Here is a 26,206-nt window from a genome sequence, read left to right on the forward strand (position 1 = left end):
TAAGGAGCTGTTATTATGAGTCTGGATGGGTTCACAGAAAGACTCTCCCTGCATCTCCAGACTCTAACTTTCATCAATGCACTCAATGAGAGGCTACCAAAGGACGTCATAAGGCCTGGGCGAAGAGAGAAAATCTGCCCCCCACTAGATCCGTTTCCGGATAGGGGGCCCTTTCTTCATGCTGTCTTAGGGGCAGAAGTAGGTTTTCTGGCCTGCTTGCCCTTGTTCCAGGACTGGTTGCTTTTCCAACCCTGTCTGTAACGAGTAGCAGTCCCTTCCTGTTTTGGAGCGGAGGAAGTTGATGCTGCTCCTGCCTTGAAATTACGAAAGGCACGAAAATTAGACTGTTTGGCCTTTGATTTGGCCCTGTCCTGAGGAAGGGTGTGACCCTTACCTCCAATAATGTCAGCAATAATTTCTTTCAAGCCGGGCCCGAATAAGGTTTGCCCTTTGAAAGGAATATTAAGCAATTTAGATTTAGAAGTTACATCTGCTGACCAGGATTTAAGCCATAGCGCTCTGCGCGCCTGGATGGCGAATCCGGAGTTCTTAGCCGTTAGTTTGGTTAAATGCACAACGGCATCCGAAACAAATGCATTAGCTAGCTTAAGGGCTTTAAGCTTGTTCATAATCTCATCCAATGGTGCTGTGCGAATAGCCTCTTCCAGAGACTCAAACCAGAATGCCGCCGCAGCAGTGACGGGCGCAATGCATGCAAGGGGCTGTAATATAAAACCTTGTTGAACAAACATTTTCTTAAGGTAACCTAATTTTTTATCCATTGGATCTGAGAAAGCACAACTATCCTCCACCGGGATAGTGGTACGCTTGGCTAAAGTAGAAACTGCTCCCTCCACCTTAGGGACCGTCTGCCATAAGTCTCGTGTGGTGGCGTCTATTGGGAACATTTTTCTAAATATCGGAGGAGGGGAAAAGGGCACACCGGGTCTATCCCACTCCTTGCTAATAATCTCTGTAAGCCTTTTAGGTATAGGAAAAACGTCAGTACACACCGGTACCGCATAGTATTTATCCAGCCTACATAATTTCTCTGGGATTGCAATCGTGTCGCAATCATTCAGAGCCGCTAACACCTCCCCTAGCAATACACGGAGGTTCTCAAGCTGAGCGGGAGGCGAAGGTACTGACACATGAGGAGAGTTAGTCGGCATAACTTCCCCCTCGTTGTCTGGTGATAATTTCTTTACCGGTAAAGACTGACTTTTATTTAAAGTAACATCAATACAATTGGTACACATATTTCTATTGGGCTCCACATTGGCTTTTAAACATAATGAACAAGTAGATTCATCTGTATCAGACATGTTTAAACAGACTAGCAATGAAGGCTAGCAAGCTTGGAAAAAATCTTTCAATAAATTTACAAGCAATAGAAAAAACGCAGCAGCGCTTTTAAGAACACAAAAAAACTGTCACAGTTGAAATAACAATGAACTAATTCAGTTATAGCCAACAATTTTAACAGTAAATGTATGAATTTAGCAGAGGATTGCACCCACTAGCAAACGGATGATTAACCCCTTAATACCCAAAACCGGATAATCAATTTAAGATTTAACGTTTTTCTCACAGTCAAACACACTGTCACAGGTCTGCTGTGACTGATTACCTCCCTCAAAAATGAATTTTGAAGACCCCTGAGCTCTCTGGAGACGTCCTGGATCAAGGAGGAAGAAGCAGGAAGACTGTGCTAGAATTTTAACTGCGCAACAAGGCGCTAAAAAAGGCCCCTCCCACTCATATTACAACAGTGGGAGACCTGTTACAACGGTTTCTATATAGAAATATACGATAGCCATATGGAAAAAAATCATGCCCAAAAAGATTTATCACCAAAGTACCTCACAAAAAGAATAACATGCCAGTAAACGTTTTAAAAAACAACTTTCCAGTGTTATGCAAAGTTATCACTAAGCCTGCTACCAGTCGCTTCTACTGCAGTTAAGGCTCATACATTTGTTTCAGTATTAACAGTATTTTCTCAGTCAAATTCTAGTCCCTAGAAATTAACTCAACTGCGCATACATTTATCAGCCTGATACCAGTCGCTACTACTGCATTAAAGCCTGTACTTACATCATATGGGTAACAGCAGTGTTTTCTTAGTCAATTCCATTCCTAGAAAATATTACTGCACATACCTCATTTGCGGGAGACCCTGCATGCTATTCCCTTTTCTGAAGTTACCCCACTCCTCAAAATGTGCGAGAACAGCCAGTGGATTTTAGTTAAGTCTGCTAAGATCATAGAAAAACGCAGACAGATTCTTCTTCTAAATACTGCCTGAGAGAAAAAAAACAGCACACTCCGGTGCCATTTTAAAAACATAATTTATGCTTACCTGATAAATTTATTTCTCTTGTAGTGTGTTCAGTCCACGGGTCATCCATTACTTATGGGATATATTCTCCTTCCCAACAGGAAGTTGCAAGAGGATCACCCAAGCAGAGCTGCTATATAGCTCCTCCCCTCACATGTCATATCCAGTCATTCGACCGAAACAAGACCAGAAAGGAGAAACTATAAGGTGCAGTGGTGACTGGAGTTATAATTTTAAAATTTAGAACCTGCCTTAAAAAAAGACAGGGCGGGCCGTGGACTGAACACACTACAAGAGAAATAAATTTATCAGGTAAGCATAAATTATGTTTTCTCTTGTTAAGTGTGTTCAGTCCACGGGTCATCCATTACATTATGGGATACCAATACCAAAGCTAAGTAGACGGATGATGGGAGGGACAAGGCAGGAACATTAAACAGAAGGAACCACTGCCTGTAGAACCTTTCTCCCAAAACCAGCCTCCGAAGAAGCGAAAGTGTCAAATTTGTAAAATTTGGAAAAAGTATGAAGTGAAGACCAAGTTGCAGCCTTGCAAATCTGTTCAACAGAGGCCTCATTCTTAAAGGCCCAGGTGGAAGCCACAGCTCTAGTGGAATGAGCTGTAATTCTTTCAGGAGGCTGCTGTCCAGCAGTCTCATAGGCTAAACGTATTATGCTACGAAGCCAAAAAGAGAGAGAGGTAGCCGAAGCCTTTTGACCTCTCCTCTGTCCAGAGAAAACGACAAACAGAGAAGAAGTTTGTCTAAAATCTTTAGTTGCCTGTAAGTAGAACTTCAGAGCACGGACCACGTCTAGATTATGCAAAAGACGTTCCTTCTTTGAAGAAGGATTAGGCCATAATGATGGAACAACAATCTCTTGATTGATATTCCTGTTAGAAACAACCTTAGGTAAAAACCCAGGTTTAGTACGCAGAACTACCTTATCTGAATGAAAGATCAGATAAGGAGAATCACAATGTAAGGCAGATAACTCAGATACTCTTCGAGCCGAGGAAATAGCCATCAAAAACAAAACTTTCCAAGATAAAAGCTTAATATCAATGGAATGAAGGGGTTCAAACGGAACACCCTGAAGAACTTTAAGAACCAAGTTTAAGCTCCACGGAGGAGCAACAGCTTTAAACACAGGCTTAATTCTAGCCAAAGCCTGACAAAAGGCCTGGACGTCTGGATGCTCCGCCAGACGTTTGTGTAAAAGAATAGACAGAGCTGAAATCTGTCCCTTTAGCGAACTAGCGGATAAACCCTTTTCTAAACCCTCTTGTAGAAAAGCTAATATCCTAGGAATCCTAATCTTACTCCATGAGTAACTCTTGGATTCGCACCAATATAAATATTTACGCCATATCTTATGGTAAATTTTTCTTGTCACAGGTTTCCGAGCCTGTATTAATGTATCAATAACCGAATCTGAAAACCCACGCTTTGATAGAATCAAGCGTTCAATTTCCAGGCAGTCAGCCTCAGAGAAATTAGGTTTGGATGGTTGAAAGGACCCTGAATTAGAAGGTCCTGCCTCAGAGGAAGAGACCATGGTGGACAGGACGACATGTCCACTAGGTCTGCATACCAGGTCCTGCGTGGCCACGCAGGCGCTATCAGAATTACCGATGCCCTCTCCTGTTTGATCCTGGCAATCAGCCGAGGTAGCAACGGAAATGGTGGAAACACATAAGCTATGTTGAAAACCCAAGGGGCTGCTAATGCATCTACCAGCACCGCTCCCGGGTCCCTGGACCTGGATCCGTAACAAGGAAGCTTCGCGTTCTGGCGAGATGCCATGGGATCCAGATCCGGTTTTATAACATTAGCCATATCATGTAAAGTGATTTGTAAGGGCCTAGATGTACTAGGTGTCTCAATCATACGCATCTCCCGGGAATAGTTAATAGTTAAGTAAAAACTCCAGCTCCTCTCGCGACCTCCTTCTTTGTTGAGGGTTGCAAGAGAATGACTGGGTATGACATGTGAGGGGAGGAGCTATATAGCAGCTCTGCTTGGGTGATCCTCTTGCAACTTCCTGTTGGGAAGGAGAATATATCCCATAAGTAATGGATGACCCGTGGACTGAACACACTTAACAAGAGAAATAATAAACTTCTGATTGAAGAATAATTAGATAAAAAACTCCTATCTCCTCTCGCGACCTCCTTCTTTGTTGAGACTTGCAAGAGAATGACTGGATATGACATGTGAGGGGAGGAGCTATATAGCAGCTCTGCTTGGGTGATCCTCTTGCAACTTCCTGTTGGGAAGGAGAATATATCCCATAAGTAATGGATGACCCGTGGACTGAACACACTTAACAAGAGAAAGTATGCCAGGAAGTTTAAAGCTCTTATTCAGCCTTATCATTCAGGCTTGCACTGCTGATTAATATAATAAATATTGAGCAGTTTGTTACTCAGTACACCTCAAATGACCAGACTGCTTGGGATATGTTCTGACAAGGAAATATGCAGTGATATGTTAATAGATCTAACTGTCCTATATATGACTGATCCTTCATTCTTAGAAACAGTTGTTCCCCAACCAATGAAAGAGCCATTAGTTTTATGTTCTAAATATCATGAAATATAATGTAGGGCTATAAACAAGCCAGATTTAGAGATAAGAGATACAAGAATGTTATATTAGCATGTAAATTTAAAGCACTTGATTTTGTTAATAGAAATGTACTGGCTAGAGCACGTAATTTCAAAGAATTCCTTTGTATTCTTGAAGCCTTGCAAAAGGAGTCAAAATTTAAAAGTGCACAGACAGAGCCAAAACATAAAAAATAATTTTAATAATAATAATAATAAAAAACACATGCCACAAACCACTTTTTGATTTGTTTGTGGGAAGATGGGACACAAAAGAAGATACTATTGGTAAAATACAAGTAGCCAGGAAAGAACAGGCCAGGAATATGCTGGTGTTAATTATAGAAATTGGAAGTGCAAACCAAAAATGTTAAACTGTATCCAAGAAATAAAACAAAAAAATATCAAACATGGGAAACTATGTTTCCTCCACTTTTAATGATTATTTTGAATTAAGTCAAGTAAGAAAGTAAAAACCAAAAACAAAATGTTTTCACTTTTACATTTGTTTTGCATGGTTTGTCAAGAAAATTAATGTGTTTTATTCATATTGGCCAACATCATTTTGGTTAAAAATACAGGTTAAAATGATAAAACATTTTTGTAATAGGACATCAAAACCACATGGCAGAAATCTGAGCTCAAAATGAAATTGTTTGCAAATAATTATATATTTTTTTTATGCCCACTGTATAAGAAAAAAAAATTGTTTTTAAAATTGCATATGAACCGTTTTAACTTTTTTGTGGATAACTCACTTGCACCGAGATTACAAGCTTTGCGTTCGTGTTTTAACACTGAAAAAATGTCAATTTTAGCGTTAAAACAGCAATGCAGCCATTACGAATCTTGTCGGTATAACTGTACCGCAAGCATTTTAGCCTGTAACGCAACGTCAGTCTCGCACTCAAAACAAATTATGCTTACCAGATCATTTCCTTTCCTTCTGTACAGGGAGAGTCCACAGCTGCATTCCTTAGTTGTGGGAAATACTGAACCTAACCACCAGGAGGAGGCAAATACACCCCAGCCAAAGGATTAAATACTTCCCCCACTTCCCTTATCCCCCAGTCATTTTGTAGAGAGAACAAGGAACAGTAGGAGAAATATCAGGGTGAAAAAGGTGCCAGAAGAATAAATAAAAATTTAGGGCAGCCCATCGGAGAACACGGGCAGGAGCTGTGGACTCTCCCTGTACAGAAGTAAAGGAAATAATCTGGTAAGCATAATTTATGTTTTCCTTCTTAATACAGGGAGAGTCCACAGCTGCATTCCTTATTTGTGGGAAACTATACCCAAGCGCTAGAGGACAATGAATGCTAATGGGAGGGTAAAAGAGAGGCGGCCCCTAATCTGAGGGCACCAAAGCCTGAAAAACCTTTCTCCCGAAGGCTACTTCAGTAGAAGCCAAAAACATTAAACTTGGAAAAACTTGGAAAAAGTATGTAAGGAGGACCAGGAATCCACCTCACAAATCTGATCCATAGAGGCCTCATTTTTGAAGGCCCAAGAAGAAGCCACAGCTCTTATAGAATGAGCTGTAATCCTCTGAGGAGGTTAAGACCCACTGACTCATATGCTAAGCGGATGCTACTCCTCAACCAAAAAGATAAGGAAGTCGAAGAGACCCTCTGACCCCTACGCTTCCAAAAATAGATAACAAACAAAGAAAAAGTTTGTCTAAATTTCTTTGTAGCCTGAAACACAAACCACATCCAGATTATGCAGTAAATGATCCTTTGATGAAGAAGGATTTAGGACACACCACAATTTCTTGATTGATGTTGCGATTTGATACAAACTTGGGAAGAAATCCTAACCTGGTCCGTAGAACAGCCTTATCAGCATGGAACGCCAGATAAGAAGGGTCGCATTGCAAGGCAGCAATCTCAGAGACTCTGCGTGCAGAAGCAATAGCTAGTAGAAAAAGAACCTTCCAAGACAAACAACTTAATGTCAACCTCATGCATAGGCTCAAACGGAGCCTGTTGCAAAACTTTAAAAACAAGATTTAAACTCCAAGGAGGAGCATTAGATCTAAACACCGGTCTGATCCTAGTCAGAACCATAACAAAGACTGTACATCCGGAAACTCAGCAAACCTCTTGTGCAGTAAAAACAGACAGGGCCGAAATCTGTCCCTTCAAAGAACAAGCTGAGAGGCCCTTCTACAGTCCATCCTGGAGAAAAGAAAGAATCCTGGCAAGCTTTACTTTGTGCCAGGACAAACCACGCTCTTCACACCAGAATAAGTAGGTCCTCCACACCTTATGATAGATGCGACGAGTAACCGACTTATGAGTTTGAATGAGAGTATCAATAACACTCTCAGAAAACCCTCTCTTGGCTGAGACTAAGCGTTCAATCTCCACGCAGTCAGCTTGAGAGAATCTGGATTTTGATGAAGAAAACATAATTTATGCTTACCTGATAAATGTATTTCTCTTGTGGTGTATCCAGTCCACGGATCATCCATTACTTGTGGGATATTCTCCTTCCCAAGAGGAAGTTGCAAGAGGATCACCCACAGCAGAGCTGCTATATAGCTCCTCCCCTCACTGCCATATCCAGTCATTCGACCGAAAACAAGCAGAGAAAGGAGAAACCATAGGGTGCAGTGGTGACTGTAGTTTAAAATTAAAAAATACCTGCCTTAAAATGACAGGGCGGGCCGTGGACTGGATACACAACAAGAGAAATGAATTTATCAGATAAGCATAAATTATGTTTTCTCTTGTAAGGTGTATCCAGTCCACGGATCATCCATTACTTGTGGGATACCAATACCAAAGCTAAAGTACACGGATGAAGGGAGGGACAAGGCAGGTACTTAAATGGAAGGTACCACTGCCTGTAAAACCTTTCTCCCAAAAATAGCCTCCGAAGAAGCAAAAGTATCAAATTTGTAGAATTTTGAAAAAGTATGAAGCGAAGACCAAGTCGCCGCCTTGCAAATCTGTTCAACAGAAGCCTCATTTTTAAAGGCCCATGTGGAAGCCACAGCTCTAGTAGAATGAGCTGTAATCCTTTCTGGAGGCTGCTGGCCAGCAGTCTCATAGGCTAAGCGGATTATGCTTCTTAGCCAAAAAGAAAGAGAGGTTGCCGAAGCCTTTTGACCTCTCCTCTGTCCAGAGTAGACAACAAACAAAGCAGATGTTTGACGAAAATCTTTAGTAGCTTGTAAGTAAAACTTTAAAGCACGAACCACGTCCAGATTGTGTAATAGACGTTTCTTCTTTGAAGAAGGATTAGGACACAAAGACGGAACAACAATCTCTTGATTGATATTCTTATTAGATACCACCTTAGGTAAAAACCCAGGTTTGGTACGCAGAACTACCTTATCTGCATGGAAGATCAGATAAGGAGAATCACATTGTAAGGCAGATAACTCGGAACTCTACGAGCCGAGGAAATAGCTACCAAAAAAAGGACTTTAATAACCAAATTTAAGCTCCAAGGTGGAGCAACAGGTTTAAACACAGGCTTGATTCTAACTAAAGCCTGACAAAATGCCTGAAGGTCTGGAACATCCGCCAGACGCTTGTGCAAAAGAATAGATAGTGCAGAAATCTGTCCCTTTAAGGAACTAGCTGACAATCCTTTCCCCAATCCTTCTTGGAGAAAGGATAATATCCTGGGAATCCTGACCTTACTCCATGAGTAGCCCTTGGATTCACACCAATAAAGATATTTACGCCATATCTTATGATAGATTTTCCTGGTGACAGGCTTCGTGCCTGAATTAAGGTATCAATGACTGACTCGGAGAAACCACGATTTGATAAAATCAAGCGTTCAATCTCCAGGCAGTCAGCCTCAGAGAAATTAGATTTGGATGGTTGAAAGGACCTTGAAGTAGAAGGTCCTGTCTCATCGGCAGAGTCCATGGTGGAAAGGATGACCTGTCCACCAGATCTGCATACCAAGTCCTGCGTGGTCACGCAGGCGCTATCAAGATCACCGATGCTCTCTCCTGCTTGATTTTGGCAATCAGACGAGGGAGCAGAGGAAACGGTGGAAACACATAAGCCAGGATGAAGGACCAAGGCGCTGCTAGAGCATCTATCAGCGTTACATTGGGGTCCCTGGACCTGGATCCGTAACAAGGAAGCTTGGCGTTCTGGCGAGACGCCATGAGATCCAGTTCTGCTTTGCCCCAACGATCAACCAATTGTGAAAACACCTCCGGATGGAGTTCCCACTCCCCCGGATGAAAAGTCTGTCGACTTAGAAAATCCGCCTCCCAGTTCTCTACACCTGGGATATGGATATCTGATAGATGGCAAGAGTGAATCTCTGCCCAGCGAATTATCTTTGAGACTTCTAACATCGCTAGGGAACTCCTTGTTCCCCCTTGATGGTTGATGTAAGCCACAGTCGTGATATTGTCCGACTGAAATCTGATGAACCTCATTGTCGCTAGCTGAGGCCAAGCCTGAAGAGCATTGAATATCGCTCTTAGTTCCAGAATGTTTATTGGAAGGGGTGTCTCCTCCTGAGTCCACGATCCCTGAGCCTTCAGGGAGTTCCAGACTGCACCCCAACCTAGAAGGCTGGCATCTGTCGTTACAATTGTGCAATCTGGCCTGAGAAAGGTCATACCTATGGACAGATGGACCCGAGATAGCCACCAGAGTAGAGAATCCCTGGTCTCTTGATCCAGATTTAGTAGAGGGGACAAATCTGTGTAATCCCCATTCCACTGACTGAGCATGCATAGTTGCAGCAGTCTGAGATGTAGGCGTGCAAAAGGCACTATGTCCATTGCCGCTACCATTGAGCCGATTACTTCCATGCACTGAGCCACCGAAGGGCGAGGAATGGAATAAAGAACACGGCAGGAATTAAGAAGTTTTGATAACCTGGACTCCATCAGGTAAATTTTCATTTCTACAGAATCTATCAGAGTCCCTAGGAAGGAAACTCTTGTGAGGGGGGATAGAGAACTCTTTTCCTCGTTCACCTTCCACCCATGCGACCTCAGAAATGCCAACACTATGTCCGTATGAGACTTGGCAACTTGGAAGTTTGACGCCTGAAACAGGATGTCGTCTAAATAAGGGGCCACTGCTATGCCCCGCGGCCTAAGGACCGCCAGAAGCGACCCCAGAACCTTCGTAAAAATTCTTGGGGCTGTAGCTAACCCAAAAGGAAGAGCTACAAACTGGTAATGCCTGTTTAGGAAGGCAAACCTGAGAAACCGATGATGATCTTTGTGTATCGGAATGTGATGATAAGCATCCTTTAAATCCACTGTAGTCATGTATTTGTTTAAGATCTTTAGATCCAAAATCGGTCTGAAGGTTCCCTCTTTTTTGGGAACCACAAACAGATTTGAGTAAAATCCCTGTCCCTGTTCCTCCTTTGGAACTGGATGGATCACTCCCATAACTAGGAGGTCTTTTACACAGTGTAAGAATGCCTCTTTCTTTATCTGGTTTGCAGATAATTGAGAAAGGTGAAATCTCCCTTTTGGAGGGGAAGCCTTGAAGTCCAGAAGATATCCCTGGGATATAATTTCCAACGCCCAGGGATCCTGGACATCTCTTGCCCACGCCTGGGCGAAGAGCGAAAGTCTGCCCCCTACTTGATCCGTTACCGGATAGGGGGCCGTTCCTTCATGCTGTCTTAGAGGCAGCAGGAGGCTTTTGGCCTGCTTACCCTTGTTCCAGGTCTGGTTAGGTCCCCAGACCGTCTTGGACTGAGCAAAAGTTCCCTCTTGTTTTGCATTAGAGGAAGTTGATGCCGCACTTGCCTTGAAGTTTCGAAAGGCACGAAAATCAGACTGTTTGGCCCTGGATTTGGACCTATCCTGAGGAAGGGCATGACCTTTTCCTCCAGTGATATCAGCAATAATCTCCTTCAAACCAGGCCCGAATAGGGTCTGCCCCTTGAAGGGAATGTTAAACAGCTTAGACTTTGAAGTAACGTCAGCTGACCATGATTTAAGCCATAGCGCTCTGCGCGCCTGGATAGCAAAACCAGAATTCTTAGCCGTTAGTTTAGTCAAATGAACAATGGCATCAGAAACAAAAGAATTGGCTAGCTTAAGTGCTCTAAGCTTGTCAAGTATGTCATCCAATGGAGTCGCTACCTGTAAAGCCTCTTTCAGAGACTCAAACCAGAACGCCGCAGTAGTGACAGGAGCAATGCATGCAAGGGGCTATAGAATAAAACCTTGTTGAATAAACATTTTCTTAAGGTAACCCTCTAACTTTTTATCCATTGGATCTAAGAAAGCACAACTGTCCTCGACAGGGATAGTAGTACGCTTTGCTAGAGTAGAAACTGCTCCCTCCACCTTAGGAACTGTCTGCCATAAGTCCCGTGTGGTGGCGTCTATTGGAAACATTTTTCTAAAAATAGGAGGAGGAGAGAACGGCACACCTGGTCTATCCCATTCCTTAGTAATAATTTCTGTAAACCTTTTAGGTATTGGAAAAACATCAGTGCACACCAGCACTGCATAGTATATATCCAGTCTACACAATTTCTCTGGCACTGCAATTGTATCACAGTCATTCAGAGCAGCTAAAACCTCCTTGAGTAACACGCGGAGGTGTTCAAGCTTAAATTTAAATGTAGAAATATCAGAATCAGGTTGCATCATCTTTCCTGAGTCAGAAATATCACCCACAGAAAGAAGCTCTCCTTCTTCAGCTTCTGCATATTGTGAGGCAGTATCAGACATAGCTCTTAAAGTGTCAGTATGCTCTGTATTTCGTCTAACTCCAGAGCTATCTCGCTTTCCTCTAAATTCAGGTAGTCTGGCTAATACCGCTGACAGTGTATTATCCATGACTGCCGCCATGTCTTGTAAAGTAAACGCTATGGGCGCCCTAGATGTACTTGACGCCATTTGAGCGTGAGTCCCTTGAGCGGGAGTCAAAGGGTCTGACACGTGGGGCGAGTTAGTCGGCATAACTTCCCCCTCGTCAGATTCCTCTGGTGATAAAATTTTTAAAGACAGAATATGATCTTTATTGCTTAAAGTGAAATCAGTACATTTGGTACACATTCTAAGAGGGGGTTCCACAATGGCTTTTAAACATAATGAACAAGGAGTTTCCTCTATGTCAGACATGTTTGTACAGACTAGCAATGAGACTAGCAAGCTTGGAAAACACTTTAAATCAAGTTAACAAGCAAATATAAGAAACGGTACTGTGCCTTTAAGAGAAACAAATTTTGTCAGAATTTGAAAAACAGTGAAAAAAGGCAGTAAATCAAACGAAATGTTTACAGTGTGTATAATAAGCTAACAGAGCATTGCACCCACTTGCAAATGGATGATTAACCTTTTAGTTCAAAAAACGGATCAAAAAAACGATATAGACGTTTTTTAACAGTCACACCAAACTGCCACAGCCTTGCTGTGGGCCTACATTCCCCAACAAACGACTTTGGAAAGCCTAAGAGCCCTTTAGAGATGTCCTATAGCATTCAGGGGACTCCTGGAGGAAGCTGGATGTCTCAGTCTGTAAAAGTTACTGCGCAAAAAAGCACTACATTAGGCCCCTCCCACTCATAGTAACATAGTGGAAAGCCTCAGGAAACTGTTTCTAGGCAAATTTAAGCCAGCCATGTGGAAAAAAGACTAGGCCCCAATAAAGTTTTATCACCAAAGTATATATAAAAACGTTTAAACATGCCAGCAAACGTTTTATACTGTAAATATAAAAGAGTATTACCTCAGAAAGTAAGCATGATACCATTCGCTATTAAATCACTGTATTCAGGCTTACCTTACATAAATTTGGTAACAGCAGCATTTTCTAGCATTCACATCTTCTAGAAAAAATCTTAACTGCACATACCTCATAGCAGGATAACCTGCACGCCATTCCCCCGCTGAAGTTACCTCTCTCTTCAGTCATGTGTGAGAACAGCAATGGATCTTAGTTACAGCCTGCTAAGATCATAGAAATCACAGGCAGATTCTTCTATTTTTCTGCCTGGGACAAAATAGTACAACTCCGGTACCATTTAAAAATAACAAACTTTTGATTGAAGCAAGATAACAGCTACATTTCACCGCTTTCCTCTTACTAATTCCATGCTTGTTGAGAGTTGCAAGAGAATGACTGGGTATGGCAGTTAGGGGAGGAGCTATATAGCAGCTTTGCTGTGGGTGATCCTCTTGCAACTTCCTGTTGGGAAGAATATCCCACAAGTAATGGATGATCCGTGGACTGGATACACCTTACAAGAGAAAGGGGCCTTGTTCCAGCTAACCCTGCGACATGGTAACCTCCAAGAAGGAGATGATGACATCCCCACTAGATCTGCGAACCATAACCTTCACGGCCACGATAGAGCAATCAGTATCACCGACGTCTGCTCCTGATGATTCGAGCCACCACCAGAAAGGAGTGGTAATGGCAGAAAAAGAGAAATTAGATTAAATCTCCAAGGCACCGCTAATACATCTATTAAAAAATAAAGTAGAAGAGAGTGACAACTGTGTCACTCAAATAATCATAGGGGGCGCCCTAACAATGAACCCTATTAGAGGTATAAGTGTGTATCACTTTTTAACCACAAAAACCGGGTACACAGATAATACAAATACAATTGGTGAAAACACAACAACACAATTATTGAAATCAGTCCCAACAGGTGTAAATTACAAAAATCAAAGTGAGTATCTAAGTGTAAGATTGTGAAGTTGGCAGCTCTCTGGCAAATAGATCAAACACTGATGAGAATCCTAGGAAAGGAAACAAACAGAGGCGTCTCTAAGTGCAGTATCGTCAGATAACAAATGCAGCTTGTACGTATAAGAAAACCAATCATATGCGGTGAAGCATGCAATAGTGCTAACGGGTCAGGCCAAGACTTCTGAGCTGCTCGGCTGATTCAACATCCAGCTCTCCTAGACACAGGTTCCCAGCAGGTAGCAATGTTACTCTCCTAGTATGTGACATCACTCCTTTGCCACAGGATCCGGGTGTGCGGGTATCGAGACAAATTCTCACAGAATCGGAGCGGTAGCGTTAAAACAATTTATAGCATAAAAACAATTTAAAACAGTGATGCGTTTCTCGGCGGTCAACGCCGTTTCCTCAGACTGCTATCATGCTCCTTAATCGCTACCTATTTGAATCTACATGCTCCAATCACAAATGAGGATTATTACACACCCCCTGTGACATCATACAGGTAAACAGGAAATATACCATACTGTTGGGTGATGGTTATTTCGTGACTCGCTTTCATAAACTAAAACGTGTTAAACACTTTTAAAATTAAATGCAAGAATATCAAATACATTCAAGACACTATTCATTTAAAGAATATTATACGTTTTTGCGCATATAATCTTTTTTGCATTCAAAACACTATTCATTTGAAAAAATTATTATACGTTTTTACGCATCTAGGCATGTTAACCATTGTTACAATTAATAGCCAGGCTATAAAATACATTAAAGACAAGTCTTCTATTCATGTCAGTAAATCACACACTTCTGCGCATAAATAATTACACATCTGAAATTGATACAACACGAATAAGCCATATATAAAACTAGATATAACAACAATATGACAAATACCAATACAAAAAATCCTCCATGCTCATACATATATTTTACACATGGGAAATCCACCTCTCATACCAAATAGTCAAATGTCAGCATCACTCCCAAAATATATACTGTTTCCCATGATAAATTCATATATGTACTGGGCAAAAAAATGTGCAGTGTACTAAACCCTATTCTGCAGTAATCAAATATGTTACGTGTTAAAAGTGTACAATAGAAAGGTATATATAAAAGTAAATCTATGTTAAAGCAATTGCCTTACAATATATCCAAAACAAAATCTAGGGGCACAAAATTCAACAGGCTCTAATCTTATGTGCAGACTTCATCAATAACCCAGAAGAATTAATGCTGGGTTTTGATTAATTATACTAATATTGTGTGAAAAAAAAAAAAAAAATACTAAAAATGAATGCGGTGGTGTTGCTCTCAACAACCATAATTCAGTGAAATACTAAACAATCGTCCTATACAACAGTGTATTAACTAATATAGTGATTTATAATTAAAATGCAGCTATATCTATATTAAGGTTTAGTCCAGGAGGATGAAGAGTGTTCAATTTATAGATCCAGGTCTCCCTCTGACGCAACCTTGTGAATCTATTATATCTATGGGATGGAGAAAAATATTTAATGGGAGTAATGCTGAAACATTTAAGGTCACCACCATGTCTAGCATTGCAGTGGCTAGATACACTATGATCTAAAAACGTATTCTTCATATTTCTGAAGTGTTCTGACCACCTATGACTAAGGCGTCTGCAAGTGCGCCCTACGTAATTGACCCCACATTTGCAGGTAAGTAGATATATAACATACGTGGACGCGCATGTCATGAAATTAGTTATAGGATAGACACATGTTGAATGGTCAGATTTGAAAGTGGTTTTCCCATGTGTAATAAAATTACACATTTTGCAGTTTTTTACTCTGCATTTAAAAAGATCCAATCTTAGTAACATTATTGCAGATCAGGTTATTTTTTCTTACAATCTCATTAAAAGATTTCAATGCATTTTCACTGTCTGGCTATGTGCCAAATGGTTCTTAAGAGTAGGAGCCCTTTTAAAAACAATCTTGTGTTTATCTGCAATGATTTTATTCGAAATGGGATATTTTTTAAGAATCCCCCAATATCTATTGATGGCTTATCTAATAACTCCATGGTTACTATTGTATTGGGTTATAAACATCAGGTTACTAGTGCCTGCCTGGTTTTCTTTCTGGAGTTTCACTTTCATTGAATTTATCAGTGTTAGATCTCTCTCATCAGAGCTCTTAGATAACTTTCTTCAATAATTTACCCTGGGTGCCCCTTATCCTTGAATCGGTTCTATAAAATTATACTTTGCTTATAATAGGTCTTAAGATCACTACAATTTCTTCAAATGAGTTTAAACTGTCCATAAGGGACGTTTATTTTCCAAGGTTGATAATAATTACTTTGGAAATTCAAAAACTATTACAATCCACAGTTTTAAAATGTGTTTGTGATTCAATAGTGCCAATACTCGAAAACGATAAAGCCAGGTCTAAATATACAATAGACTGACTCTCTATACAACTTGTAAAAGAGAGACCCATATCATTGGAATTTAGATCTATAAAACTATTCGCCTCTGTTCTCCCACCTTTCCAGATCAAAATAAGATCATCTATAAAACGTCCATAGAAGGCCAGGTATGCCCCAAAGCATGAATTGTATATATATTTCTCCTCAAAGATGCCCATATAGAGGTTTGCAAAACTTGGGGCAAACCTGGTCCCCATGGCAGTTCCTTTTGTTTGTAAATAGAACTGATCATGAAACATAAAATAATTGTGTTCAAGAATAAAGGCTATTAGTTGTAAGATAAATTCTTTCTGTAAATATGGTAAACACCAATCCCTTTCTAGATATTCAGATATTGCATTAATTCCTAAATTGTGTGGAATGTTTGCGTATAAAGCTTGAACATCACGTGTTATCCATAGATGTTCACCTTCAATCTGTATATTTTGTAATTTAACCAAGAGGTCGGAAGAATCCCTAATATAAGAATCCAAACCCTGCACATATTTCTTGAGAAAAAAATCCACATAGGAGAAAGCATTATCGGTCAAGCTACCTATCCTGGCAATGATGGGCCTTCCTGGGGGGGGTTATGTGTATCCTTGTGGATTTTTGGAAGGTGGTAATAGAATGCTATATTTGTTTTTGTTGGGGAGTAAATATTCTTTTTCAGTTTTAAGTAAGATCCCTTCTTTATAAGCAAATTATATTATTCCATCAAGAACTTTCAAATATGCATCAGTTGGATCACTATATAATTTTCTGTAATACGATGTATCATCCAAAATTCGCTGTGCTTCAGTCAAATAATCAGAAAGATTTTGCAAAACAATACCTTCCCCCTTGTCCGCTTGGCGGATAACATGATCTGTATCACCTTTCAAATAATCTAGAGCTTTCCTTTCCTCCAAATTAAGATTTGATGGTCCTTTATACTTTTTCGGGATTTCAAACTCTTCTATCACTAATGCCTTAAAAATCTCAATATGGTGCTGGTTAGAAGATTTAGGATTAAAGTTAGATTTATTTCTATAAGTAGTGTGAATAAAATTGTTGCTCAAATGTTCCATAAGATGATCTGGTTCGCTATAAATTATGTTGGTTTTAATCCTAGAGTTCATATCATCTGTCAATATTGGTTTCAGAGTATCTTCCTTAAGCTTTTTTTCAGCGAAGTACTTTTGAAGTGAAAGTTTTCTGGTGAATCTATTAAGATCAACATATAAATCAAATATATTTTGAGAATTTGTTGGACTAAATGATAAGCCTTTTCCAAGGACCCTTATCTCATTATCTGTTAGTGTGTGTGATGATAAATGATATATTCCTTTACTTAAATTATGTAATCTTTCTTTCTTGGTGGTTGTGCCACTTCCTCTAGATCCTCGTTTGTGTAGCCTCTTTTTCCTGTTCTTGATGGTGTTTGAGTGGTGAGGGGTTCTAGATAACTTGCTATTTTCCTTTGGGTCTAAGACTGTGGTCTTGGTCGATGTTCTAAAAAAACCTCATTGTTGGAATTTCCACATCTTTGATCCGCATAAGGCTCACTGTTAGGTGGTCTTCTAGGGGCAGATGGCCAGAGGTGGACGGACGGGGTTCATAATCCCTATCATCAGGAATGTTTCTTAAGACTTCATAACGATTAGGTGTGGAGTAATTAGCATTAGTATTCCTAGTGGACTGTATTCTGGGTACCTGATAACCATTTGTGAAATTATCTTGTTTATGGTATCTCTGATAATTGGATGAGTGATGATTCTGTCTCCAATTACTATTATGGGGTCCCTTATACCCATTATGTGGCTTATTGAATCTAGATGGATAAACTGTTTGTTCCTCCCTGGATATCTCCTTATGAATCATATCGGGGGAATTTATATGCCTTTGTACCAAGGTCCATTCATTTAGGTTTTTATTTTGGTTGGTATCCTGCTGTTGCGTGTTGCCCCCCCCTTTGTTCTTATTTTTATTCAAAATTCTGTTTTGTCTATTATATGTGAATACCTCCCCTTTAAGATAGTCTTCATTATCTCTATTTAGTTTATGATTCTTATTTGAGATCAGTTATCTCTGGAAAATATCAGTTTTTTCTACTACCATTTTGTTCAATTCCTTATATTGAGGGTTGGTTTTAAATTTATTGAGGCTATTTTGAACAATTTCAATCTCATTGCTGATTTTATTGACCAAATATTCTCTAGGTGAGATTAGAATATTCATCAATTTGAAGGAGCATTCATTCAGTGCCCCTTCCCATTTAGTCAATAAATCCTTTTCATTCCTAAAAGAACAATTCTTAAATAATCGCAAGCCTCTTGGGATTTGATTTTTCGCTACATACTTTTTCAAAGTGTCCATATCCCACCAATGTCTACATTCAATGTTTGTCAATTTCTCTAACTTGGCATACAGAGAATTTATGGATAATTTCTCCAAATCACTTTCAATACAAGGGGTAGGGTCTGTCATATTAATATCTGAAACCATCAGTAGTCTCTTATTGATTCTTTCATTTATAGACAACATACTGGCTGCTCCCCTATATTATAGGGGCACTGAACCCAATTGTTTTCTTTCGTGATTCAGATAGAGCAAGAAATTTTAAGCAACTTTCTAATTTACTCCTATTATCAAATTTTCTTCATTCTCTTGGTATCTTTATTTGAAATGCAAGAATGTAAGTTTATATGCTGGCCCATTTTCGTTGAACAACCTGGGTTGTTCTTGCTGATTGGTGGATAAATTTATCCACCAATAAAAAAGTGCTGTCCAGAGTCACCAAAGAAAAAAAATTGGGTTCAGTGTTCCTTTAACAATACAGAATGAAAAATAAAGTAGAGAGTCACAACTGTGTCACTCAAAAATGTGAAAAAGATTAGATACGCAAAAATGTATAATATTCTTTAAATGAATAGTGTCTTGAATGTATTTTATATTCTTGCATTTAATTGTAAAAGTGTTCAACACGTTTTAGATTACGAAAGCGAGTCACGAAATAACCATCACCCAATAGTATGGTACTTTTCCTCTTTGTATGATGTCACAGGGGGTGTGTAATAATCCTCATTTGTGATTGGAGCATGTAGATTCAAATAGGTAGCGATTAAGGAGCATGATAGCAGTCTGAGGAAACGGCGTTGACTGCCGAGAAACGCATCACTGTTTTAAATTGTTTTTATGCAATAAATTTTTTTAACGCTACTGCTCCGATTCTCTGAGAATTTGTCACGATACCCGCACACGCGGATCCTGTGGCAAAGGAGTGATACTACATACTAGGAGAGAGTATCACTAGGAGAGTGACATCGCTACCTGCTGGGAACCTATGTCTAGGAGAGCTGGATGTTGAGTCAGCCGAGTGGCTCAGAAGTCTCGGCCTGCCCCATTAGCACTATTGTGTGCTTCACCGCATGGTGTTATACTTACAACCTGCATTTGTTATCTGATGATACTGCACTTAGGGGCACCTCTGTTTGTTTACTTTCCAAGGATTCTCATTCTTGATTAATACATCTATTAGCTCCGCCTGAGGATCTATGGACCTCGACCCATATCTGGGTAGCTTGGTATTGAGACGTGACACCATGAGATCTGTCTCCGGTGTTCCCCACCTGTCGGAATATAGATCGCTGACAGCAAACAGTTGTGGGTCTCCGCCCATTCCAGAAGCCGAGATACTTCCCTCATTGTTAGGGAGCTTCTTGTTCCCCCCTGATGGTTGATGTAAGCCACCGAGGTTATATTGTCTGATTGGAATCACCTAAATTGGAATGAGCCCAAAAGAGGCCAAGCCTTCAGTGTATTGAATATCGACCAGTTGTCCAGAGAAATCTGTTGAGACAGATCCAAATGATTGCCGTTCCACTGCCTCAGCATGCACAGTCGCAACAGCCTGAGGTGGAACCTGGCCAGTAGAACAATGTCCATGCTGGACACCATGAGACCAATCACCTCCATACATTGAGCCACAGATAGCCTTAAGGAGATCTGGAGGGCAAGACATGTTGAAGCTAGCTTGCAACTTCTCTGGTCTGTTAGAAATATTCCCATGACTATGGAATCTATATTAGTGCCCAGGAATTCCACCCTGGGTCTTGGAATAAGAGCACTCCTTTCTCTATCTTTCCTCCATGGGATTGTAAAAGACAGAGGATAGATTCCGAAAGGTCTTCCGCCAGATGAAACAATGGTCCTGTTTCTGGCGATTGCAAGAAGAGCCCTTAGAACCTTCGTAAAAATGATTGGAGCAGTCACTGTACCAAACAGAAATGCAATGAACTGGAAGTGCTGGTCCAGGAACGTAAACCTGATAAACCGGAAGTGTTTTTTTCCTGTGGATTGGAAGTTAAAGGAATGCCTCCTTCAGATCTATAGTGGTCATAAACTGCCCTTTCTGAATTAAGGGAAGGATGGACCTTATTGTCTCGATCTTGACGAGGGGACATTTAGAAATTTGTTTAAGAACCTTAGGTCCAGAACTGGACGGAAAGATCCCTGCTTCTTTGGGACCACGAAAATGTTAGAATAGTATCCCAAACCTCTCTCTGCGATAGGCACTGGGACAATGACTCCAAAGGAGGACAGATCCCTTATGCACTCCAGAAAAACTTCCCTATTTTCTAGTCTTGAGAGGATGAATCTGCCCCTGGGTGGATAAGATTTGAAACCTATTTGAAAACTAAAACCATAGAGGTTGTTGGATACAAGTTAAGGTATTAAATGAAACATGTGAACTATAGAGGATAAATGTACACTAAGAACCACAAACTAGTAGATATTTAAATATATCTACCATAGAAGGGAATATAATCACAGATAACCCTTCACACTAGATAATAAGTTTTGTATATTCCAAAAAAAAAAAAATGTTTTAATCTTTACAATTTTCATTCCTTTTCACTATTTAAGACCTTTCAGGTTGACCAAATGAAGAAGCAAAACACTGTTTACTCGGTTCTAGGGATTACCTAGATACCATAGATCACTCTGACCTAGATTTGCAGTTTGGCGTTAGCCGTGAAAACCAGCGTTAGAGGCTCCTAACGCTGGTTTTAGGCTACTGCCGGTATTTGGAGTCACTCAAAATAGGGTCTAACGCTCACTTTTCATCCGCGACTTTTCCATACCGCAGATCCCCTTACGTCAATTGCGTATCCTATCTTTTCAATGGGATCTTTCTAACTCCGGTATTTAGAGCCGTTTCTGAAGTGAGCGTTAGACATCTAACGACAAAACTCCAGCCGCAGGAAAAAAGTCAGTAGTTAAGAGCTTTCTGGGCTAACGCTGGTTTATAAAGCTCTTAACTACTGTACTCTAAAGTACACTAACACCCATAAACTACCTATGTACCCCTAAACCGAGGTCCCCCCACATCGCCGACACTCAAATAAAATTTTTTAACCCCTAATCTGCCGACCGCCACCTACGTTATCCTTATGTACCCATAATCTGCTGCCCCTAACACCACCGACCCCTGTATTATATTTATTAACCCCTAACCTGCCCCCCACAACGTCGCCTCCACCTACCTACACTTATTAACCCCTAATCTGCCGACCGCAAAGCGCCGCCACCTACGTTATCCTTATGTACCCCTAATCTGCTGCCCCTAACACCGCCGACCCCTATATTATATTTATTAACCCCTAATCTGCCCCCCTCAACGTCGCCTCCACCTGCCTACACTTATTAACCCCTAATCTGCCAACCGGACCTGAGCGCTACTATAATAAAGTTATTAACCCCTAATCCGCCTCACTAACCCTATCATAAATAGTATTAACCCCTAATCTGCCCTCCCTAACATCGCCGACACCTAACTTCAAACATTAACCCCTAATCTGCCGACTGGAGCTCACCGCTATTCTAATAAATGTATTAACCCCTAAAGCTAAGTCTAACCCTAACACTAACACCCCCCTAAATTAAATATAATTTAAATCTAACGGTATTCTATCAGCCAATCGGAATTAAGGTAGGAATATTCTGATTGGCTGATGGAATCAGCCAATCAGAATCAAGTTCAATCCGATTGGCTGATCCAATCAGCCAATCAGATTGAGCTTGCATTCTATTGGCTGATCGGAACAGCCAATAGAATGCGAGCTCAATCTGATTGGCTGATCGGATCAGCCAATCGGATTGAACTTGATTCTGATTGGCTGATTCCATCAGCCAATCAGAATATTCCTACCTTAATTCCGATTGGCTGATAGAATCCTATCAGCCAATCGGAATTCGAGGGACGCCATCTTGGATGACGTCATTTAAAGGAACCGTCATTCGTCGTTCAGTCGTCGGCCAGGATGGATGTTCCGCGGTGGAGGTCTTCAGGATGCTGCCGCTTCGCTCCGGATGGATGCCGCTTGGATGAAGACTTCAATCGGATGGAAGACCTCTTCTGCCCCGCTTGGATGAAGACTTCAGCCGGATCATGGACCTCTTCAGCCCCCCGCTTGGGCTTGGATCAGTACATTGGAGGAGCTCTTCTGGACAGATCGGTGTGATACCCGGTGAGGTGAAGACATGGTAGGATGATCTTCAGGGGCTTAGTGTTAGGTTTATTTAAGGGGGGTTTGGGTTAGATTAGGGGTATGTGGGTGGTGGGTTGTAATGTTGGGGGGCTTGGGTATTGTATGTTTTTTTTTACAGGCAAAAGAGCTGTATTTCTTGGGGCATGCCCCGCAAAGGGCCCTGTTCAGGGCTGGTAAGGTAAAAGAGCTTTGAACTTTAGTAATTTAGAATAGGGTAGGGCATTTTTTTATTTTGGGGGGCTTTATTTTATTAGGGGGCTTAGAGTAGGTGTAATTAGTTTAAAATTGTTGTAATATTTTTCTTATGTTTGTAAATATTTTTTTATTTTTTGTAACTTAGTTCTTTTTTATTTTTTGTACTTTAGCTAGTTTATTTAATTGTATTTATTTGTAGCAATTGTATTTAATTAATTTATTGATAGTGTAGTGTTAGGTTAATTGTAGGTAATTGTAGGTAGTTTATTTAATTAATTTATTGATAGTCTAGTGTTAGGTTTAATTGTAACTTAGGTTAGGATTTCTTTTACAGGTAAATTTGTAATTATTTTAGCTATTAAATAGTTCTTAACTATTTAATAGCTATTGTACCTGGTTAAAATAAATACAAAGTTACCTGTAAAATAAATATAAATCCTAAAATAGCTATAATATAATTATAATTTATATTGTAGCTATATTAGGATTTATTTTACAGGTAAGTATTTAGCTTTAAATAGGAATAATTTATTTAATAAGAGTTAATTAATTTCGTTAGATTTAAATTATATTTAACTTAGGGGGGTGTTAGTGTTAGGGTTAGACTTAGCTTTAGGGGTTAATACATTTATTAGAATAGCGGTGAGCTCCAGTCGGCAGATTAGGGGTTAATGTTTGAAGTTAGGTGTCGGCGATGTTAGGGAGGGCAGATTAGGGGTTAATACTATTTATGATAGGGTTAGTGAGGCGGATTAGGGGTTAATAACTTTATTATAGTAGCGCTCAGGTCCGGTCGGCAGATTAGGGGTTAATAAGTGTAGGCAGGTGGAGGCGACGTTGTGGGGGGCAGATTAGGGGTTAATAAATATAATATAGGGGTCAGCGATGTTAGGGCAGCAGATTAGGGGTACATAAGAATAATGTAAGTAGCGGCGGTTTACGGAGCGGCAGATTAGGGGTTAATAATAATATGCAGGGGTCAGCGATAGCGGGGGCGGCAGATTAGGGGTTAATAAGTGTAAGGTTAGGGGTGTTTAGACTCGGGGTACATGTTAGAGTGTTAAGTGCAGACGTAGGAAGGGTTACCGCATAGCAAAAAATGGGGCTGCGTTAGGAGCTGAACGCGGCTTTTTTGCAGGTGTTTGGTTTTTTTTTCAGCTCAAACAGCCCCATTGTTTCCTATGGGGGAATCGTGCACGAGCACGTTTTTGAGGCTGGCCGCGTCCGTAAGCAACTCTGGTATCGAGAGATGAAGCTGCGTTAAAAATGCTCTACGCTCCTTTTTTGGAGCCTAACGCAGCCTTTATGTGGTCTCTCAATACCAGAGTTATTTTTATGGTGCGGCCAGAAAAAAGCCGGCGTTAGTTTTTCGGGTTGTTACCGACAAAACTCCAAATCTAGCCGTCTGTTACTTACACAGAATATGCACATAACAATTCACAGGTCACAAGAAACAGTGACACTCACTTTCCCTTCCCCTTACGCCCCCCCCACATTTTTTCTCATCACGCTGATAATTGAGCTGTTGATTTGAGGTATTGGTGTTTGTGTTCAAAGGCAATTTTGTAGTATGTTGCACATATGGTGTGCAGAATTTTAGCACAATCACTTTTTTAACATTATTATTTACCAAATTTCACATTTTATCCTCAGCTGTTCACCCTCTATATACATATGCAATGAGGGAGCTTTGAATAATGATTTATGTCATGAGTACCATAAACTGACCTTGTTTTAAAATTTTTATAGAATTAATAATCATAATAGACAACTCATCTTACTCAGTGACCAACATATAGATCGGAGTACCTACAACAATAGCTTTTAAATATTCTAAACTGTAATAGTAGATATTAGTATAATTTCTTACAAACGCAAACATATATCACATTGTCATTAAAGCTAGAAGCGTGGTAGCTCTGAATAATAACTTATGTCACTAGTACCATCTCCTGACCCTACATCTTCGAAAAGTTTAGAACTAATAATCCTTTATGAAAATTTATATTATTCAATGACAAATTAAATATTACAAAGATCATAGGACTAATAGCGGTTCTAACAGGCATTTTAACAATTTTAAAAAATTCAAAGTGTAAAAACTTAAAAATCCAAACAGTAGTACTAATACCTTCCTTCTCAATTGTATTGATAGAATATAATGTTATTTAAATCACAATGATGATGTGCACAATAGCAATGAAATCCAGAATACACTGAAATTAGCACTCAATTGAGTTTAATAGAGATAAAATATTTTGAGTATTGGAATATCCCGCAATTGAATTCAATGCCGGACGAATAATATGTTATCTCTGTAGAACGATATGCAAACAATGGTGATGACGGGATTATACTTTTAATATTATCTTGGATTAATTGGTCACATTGTCATAATCCACCTTAATTACAAGTCAAAGTAAACATAATAATCCACTTTAACAGTTCATGAGCAGACACAATGAATCTGCTATTTGGATTAGTCTTTGAAGATGACGGACATTACGGTCCTCCTATTTGAACACACTGAAGCAGAATTTCCGGTCTATACCTGGTATATAATCCCAGAAAACGGGCGGTTCGCCGCTTTTCATAAAGCCCAAAGGGGCGAAACGCGTTAGGGAAGTTTACTGGGAGCTTTTTAGTTTACTGGCTCTTTTTTAAAGAGGATAGGAGTAGTAGTAGTTATAGCAGTCGAGTTGATATTCATTATTTATTATAGTGTCTGGGTTCCCAGTGATTTGTTTAAACCGTTTCCTGTGGCTGTGGTTAGCACCATTAATTAGTATTTACTAGAACGCTTATATTGAACCCTTGGTGATTAAATACGTTTAGTTGATGCCTGAGACTTCATGTATCTGAATTAATCACAAATAAGAGCCAATATACTTTGTGATTTTTAATAACACTACTAGGATTAATATCTAAGATACAATTCTGAGAATCAGTTGGCCATATCCAGCACTTGCTGTATTCATTAACTGTAGCGACAAACAATATTGTTTCTTTTGACAACCTTTGTACGTTAGCGCAAGTGATATCTATATTTAGCAAGCTGGTGGTAAATGGCTACTGGCAATATACATTAACTGTAGCTATTACTAATATTGTTACTTTTGAAAACATTTGCCGGTAATGAGCGGTATCGATACTTAAAGGGACACTTTACCCAATTTTTTATTTTGTAATTCAGAAAGAGCATGCAATTTTAAGCAACTTTCTAATTTACTCCTATTATCATTTTTTCTTCGTTCTCTTGCTATCATTATTTGAAAAAGAAGGCATCTAAGCTTTTTTTTGGTTTCAGTACTCTGGACAGCACTTTTTTATTGGTGGATGAATTTATCCACCAATCAGCAAGGACAACCCAGGTTGTTCACCAAAAATGGGCCGGCATCTAAACTTACATTCTTGCATTTCAAAT

At 40.0% G+C, this 26,206-nt stretch overlaps 1 protein-coding gene across 11 annotated transcripts in view; it reads right to left on the reverse strand.

Annotated features, from left to right (window-relative positions):
- LOC128660491 (NKAP family protein CG6066) overlaps positions 1-26,206 on the reverse strand; it is a 739,752-nt gene that overhangs the window by 385,523 nt on the left and 328,023 nt on the right. The gene's annotated exons all lie outside the window — the stretch shown is intronic.

This window comes from Bombina bombina, chromosome 5, assembly GCF_027579735.1.
Source record: "Bombina bombina isolate aBomBom1 chromosome 5, aBomBom1.pri, whole genome shotgun sequence".
Classification (NCBI taxonomy): domain Eukaryota; kingdom Metazoa; phylum Chordata; class Amphibia; order Anura; family Bombinatoridae; genus Bombina; species Bombina bombina.